A 5,828-nucleotide genomic window follows, 5' to 3' on the forward strand; every position below is an offset into this window, starting at 1 on the left:
TTCTTCAACATTTCTGTCTGTATAATCATACAACAAACATTTGACACTTTCACTACTGGACAAAAAAAGTTCTGAGAATTCCAAATTTTACTTATAATGTTTGATGATTACTGATGCAGTGCTGTTGTTGGTGTTGGTGATAATTACTCATATTCACTGCTATTTGTATTGTTGTGCTGCTAATTTTAGTTGTTTTTGATAAATACTTATTATTAATATCGTCCTTTTGTGACTCTCAGCACTTTTTTTCGCCCAGTTGTGTTTACTTATGGCACGTTGTCCAATTGCCATCAAAAACTCTTTAAAAGAAATGTCTTTCATTTGAATTCCAGCGAATGCCAAAATAGTTGGAGAGCAACATTTTCAAACTTTTCCAATTAAAAAAAGATAGCATATGTATATTATTTAAATACCATGTCTTTATTTTTTGTTGTTCTCTATCATGCTATCTAGTACATTGATATTTGGAATGTATAGTTACTAAGTATATACATGTATATGAACGTAGAGATAAGGTGAGACTGTAGATGTTGAGATTCAATATATCTTTGGTAATGTTGTAAGGTTAGTGAAATTATTCATGAGATCTACATGTACTTTCCATTAACGCTTATTTTAGGTATCTACACGACAACAGTATTCATACAATTGAGGATAATGCATTCAGTGATTTGACAAATTTATGGACTTTGTGAGTTAATTATTTCATATAGTTTTTGGATTATATCAATTATACAAATTTGTTTATCCCATGTATGGATTCATTCACGAATTTTAAAGAATTACAGAGACTACAACTTCATTAATTAAAATATATTTTTGAAAACCAATCCTCCTAAATGTAATTGATTTAATCACGAATTTAAGGGTTTACTGCAATAAAAGATCCTTCAAGAAAACATGTCATGAAAAATTTAATATAATGTTTTTAGGAATTTACACCATATTATCTGTAATTTTTATTTTTTTATCCTACTTTGATTTATTGCTATGTAACTGTAAACGCAGTGAAGTTTTAAGTACTATTTTACGCTTTGCTATTGAAATAATTATATTGAAAAATGACGTTTTAAGCTAATTTTACGAAAAGAGTTTCTTATTAAAAAAAGGCTTGGATAACGTATAAAAGACGTAGACGAATTAGTCAGGAATTTAAAGATGTCAAGATGAGGTTTGCTTTTACTTTGCCAAACGAATAACTTTTACGCCAATTCATTCGAATTGACTTACAGCAGTTTAGTAAAACTTACTATGAAAACTATTCCTTTTATTTTGGTACCTATTTGTTTTGTTTTAAGACATTACACATAATATTCATATCGGAATTCAGACTGTAATTTTATGATACCTAATAGTGGTTATATTCTGTTTTGATTTTTACCAGATTGATAGTATAGTGAACTTGAATTTAAAGAATTAACATGCGTGGAGTCGCTTGACAATGTTCATGTATCAGTGTTTCTACTCGAAGTCGGCGATGAAAGTACTGTTTGTTTGAAACTAAAAGAATGTCAATTAAAATACACATGTGCATTATTTTTACTATTCTAAGACATAATTTCTCAATTATGAGAAATAAATGCTTATTGAATAGAAAATAAGCGAGAAGTTCTGGGAAAAATTATTTATTAAATTTTTAAATCATAATATATCTTGGGGTCTGGACTGTTTATTTTAATTACTGGTATATGGAATATTGTTTTAAATCATAATTATACAAACTCTACCTGTTAAAAATCAATGGCAAAAAGGAAAAAAAGTAATGATCATGTACTAATTTTACATCAGACAATATACTCGAGTAGTTAAAAAGCCTGGCTTTCAATTCTTTCAATACTTTGATTAGGTGTTGCTTACTTCATACAAATGAAAAAAAAATTATTGAATTTTGACAGACATTTTCCACTTATTTTTTCCAGATTAATGTACCAAAACAACATTACTGCAATGAATGAAAACACATTTACTGGTTTGAAAAGCTTAAAGCTTATGTAAGTTTTTTCCTAACAATTTCTGACTAGGATTTTTTTAGAGTAATAATTCACCTAAAAACTAATAAACTGTTATTTGATTCAACAATTTTAAGAACATCAACATCATGTCTTGTATTATTACTTAAATGTTCGCCTGATCCTTAAATGCAAACAGTAGGATAAAAATAACTCACTTGTAAAGCGTAATTCAGGTTGAGAAGTTGAGTTTGTATATAATATTGCGTAAGATTTAATATACCTGTGTGTACCTATGTATCAGTGGTGATTGTAAGGCAGCAAAGAATTATCCACGCGATCTATGTTTTTTTTTCTTTCTTTTAAAAATTATAATTCCCTAAAAAGTTTGAGGTAAAATTATTATGAATTATCAAATTCTGCAACTCTCGACATTCACTCTTCACATTTTTTTTTTCAGGTTTCTATCTCGCAACAGCATAACCACAATAGAGGATAACACGTTCAATGATCTGACAAACTTAGAGAAACTGTAAGTTTTTCGAAAAAGTTAAGGTTGTATAAAATTTTTAAATATAAAAATAAAAATAAGATTAATAAAGCGGGGTGGCCTCCGAGAGGCTAGTAATGATATTCTCTTCCTCGATGTTTTTATAATTATAATTTCCTTATAGAATGAGGTTAAAATATTATGATTTTCTAGGTTAACATAAGAAAGAACTTGACATTCATTCTTCATAATGTCTTACAGGTATCTAATCGGCAACAGCATAACCACAATAGAGGATAAAGCGTTCAATAATCTAACAAATTTAGACTTATTGTAAGTTTTTATCTCACCTGACCTGAAAGCTCAAGTGAGCTTTTCTGATCACAGTTTGTCTGTAGTTCGTCTGTCTAGCTGTCTAGCTGTCCATCCGTCTGTCTGTAAACTTTTCACATTTTCGACTTCTTCTCAAGAACCACTGGGCCAATTTTAACCAAACTTGCCAAAAAGCATCCTTGGGTGAAGGGAATTCAAGTTTGTTAGAATAAGGGCCAAGCCGTCTTCCAAGAATCATTAGGCCAGGAAATATGAAACTCATGTGGAAGCATTCTTAGGTAGTGTAAATTCAGTTTTTCCAAATCATGACCCCCGGGGGTAGGGCGGGGCCACAATTGCTGAGCAACGTTTTACATGGGAATATATAGGGAGAAATCTTTTTAAAATCTTCTTCTCCAGAACCATTGAGCCAGGAAATATGAAACTCATGTGGAAGCATCCTTAGGTAGTGTAGATTCAATTTTGTTCAAATCATGACCCCTGAGCGTAGGGCGGGGTCACAATGGCTGAGCAACGTTTTACATGGGAATGTATAGGGAAAATCTTTTAAATATCTTCTTCTCCAGAACCATTGAGCCAGGAAAGATGAAACTCATGTGGAAGAATCCTTAGGTAGTGTAGATTCACGTTTGTTCAAATCATGACCCCTGGGGGTAGGGCGGGGCCACAATGGCTGATCAAAGTTTTACATAAGAATATATAGGAAAAATCTTTAGATATATTCTTCTCCAGAACCATTGGGTCAGGAAAGATGAAACTCACGTGGAAGCATCCCCAGGTAGTGTAGATTTAAGTTTGTTCAAAACATGACCCCCGGGGGAAGGGCGGGGCATCAATATCTGATCAAAGGTTAAGATAGGAATACATAGGAAAATTATTTTAAAAAATCTTCTCCAGAAACATTGGGCCAGTAAAGATGAAACGCATATGGAAGCATCCGCAGGTAGTGTAGATTCAAGTTTTTTCAAATCATGAACCCTAGGGGTAGGGCAGGGCCACAATGGCTGATCAAAGTTTTACATAGGAATGTATAGGTAAAATCTTTAACATTCTTCTTCTCCAGAAATTTGACTTATTTTAGGCATTACTAGCGAGAGTGCTGAGATCGCTAAAATTAAATAAATGTAAATATTAATTGCGTTATCTTTGTAATGGCTTCTCTAGTGAGCATTTCTAAATCGCTGAAATAAAATACCGGTCTTTAGGACAAATCGCTAAAGGGCAAGAGCCACTTTGTGCCTTATTTGGCCCTGAGAATTTCTGAAAAAAAATCAAAACCGCTGTTTAGGTTTCATATGCAGTATTTATCACATGAAGTGTAAGTGACTACATATCTATTAATCATGACATAATTTTCCCTCTAGTCAAAAGCACACAAGTGTCTTCTGTATTTTATACATGAAATGGGAAAGAGGGTGAAAGTTTATTAATTGACATAAGTACACGGCCATTTTATTCCAAAAGTGAACCTAGGTCTTTGCCTCTCACTAAAATTTCCACTTGTATGCCATCAACTGATATCTTCAATGATTTGAAAAATTAGAGAGACTGGAAGTTTGTAATATTTTCAAAAACATCTTTATTATATCAATCCTCTAAAAGGTTATATCCCATGTACTGATTTATATACTTAATGATTTGAGAAATTTGTAGAGATGGTAAGATTGACCGAAGTAAGATTTACCGTAAATCTAGAAACTTTTGTTGTAGATAAATTTTTAGCAAGTTTGCGAGTTCATTACATTTGGGTTAGTATTTTTCTTACAAATAAATCATCAACAAAATAGGTTAACAAATCGGTGGCCATTTGAAGAAACCAGTTTATGATTTGATTTTTGAGAGCGCCTTAACTACATATAATATCATTGTCAAATGGTTTAACACGCAGTGTGTCTTTATTATAAATTACTTATTCATGAAAATAAAACAGTTTCTCTATCGTACAACAAATACGTAGCAGATTGAACATGCCTAACTTGTAAAATGATTTAAGCACCGATAACAATTCACAAAATTTTAAGCGTAAAAAAATCAATTACTTTTGAACCTAAATTTGCAACATGAAATCGACGTAAAAATGTCCAGATTTACGATATAAAGCATAAACTGCCACAAGCAAGTTTCTACTCGTGTAAAGTACATGTATTGGCATTGTGAAGCTTGTGAAAATTGTTAATTTGAAAAAAAAATACCTTTTCACTGTGATTTTTTTTCTTAAGGTCAAGATCTACTAAATAAGTTGAGACTAATTTTTTGGTGCTAGATCCATTATGACGTCGTAATCAATTTCAATTTTCTTTTTCCTGTAGTTTACGGCTTTAGCACATTTATGTAGAAAATAGGGCATTTTCATGTCATTCAATTTGAAATCATATGAAAAGCAAAGCGGATACCTATATTAAATTTGATATTGATGTAAAGAAGAGGCCATGAACAAACTAATTACCGTTTTCTGAGAGACTGTAGGCAATCTGGATACATTTCCTTTGCCGAATACGAAAAAAACTCCCATATTTATGACTGGTTTTAATAATTTTTCATTGAAAATGACAGTTTAAAATACAGTTTTTCATCTTGTTTACCTACAAGTTATGCCCCGAAACACCTTATTTGACCAAGCTAAAGTTGTAAAGCATCAATAAAGGAATTTTCTTCTCAAGTTTGATAAATCTGAAGGCACCTTTCATTTACTAGATCTTGACCTTAAGTAATAAAAAAACTTTGATTTTCTTGAGAAAAAAAGGTTTTTTTTAGTCATTTTCACATTTTTTCTCAGATCGTTGAGCAAAAACAAGATCACAATTATTAAGAATAGAACATTTGTTGATTAGAATTTTCTTTTAATAGGTCCTAAATCATATATATTTTGGAGTATCCACCAAAGTATATTATACTGGATACATATTGATATAACAATTTCATTATCAATTAATAGCATCGTCTTGGGAATTATTTTTACATTTATGTCGGCCCAAACCTTCGTAACATGAATAGTGAATGGAGCGAGAATAACAACAATAGTTCAACGAATAATAAACTTAATTTAATAGATATAC

At 31.2% G+C, this 5,828-nt stretch overlaps 1 long non-coding RNA gene across 1 annotated transcript; it reads left to right on the forward strand.

The window, feature by feature from the left end:
* The first annotated feature begins 1,926 nt into the window (after positions 1-1,926).
* Positions 1,927-2,755, forward strand: LOC134256218 (uncharacterized). The gene is made up of 3 exons (XR_009989676.1): positions 1,927-1,991; positions 2,410-2,481; positions 2,701-2,755. It is a non-coding gene; the product is annotated as an uncharacterized LOC134256218 (long non-coding RNA).
* Positions 2,756-5,828: the final 3,073 nt, after the last annotated feature.

The sequence above is a fragment of the Saccostrea cucullata genome, unplaced genomic scaffold, assembly GCF_032062105.1.
Source record: "Saccostrea cucullata isolate Sc308-1 unplaced genomic scaffold, CSIRO_AGI_Scuc_v1 ctg13573, whole genome shotgun sequence".
Classification (NCBI taxonomy): domain Eukaryota; kingdom Metazoa; phylum Mollusca; class Bivalvia; order Ostreida; family Ostreidae; genus Saccostrea; species Saccostrea cuccullata.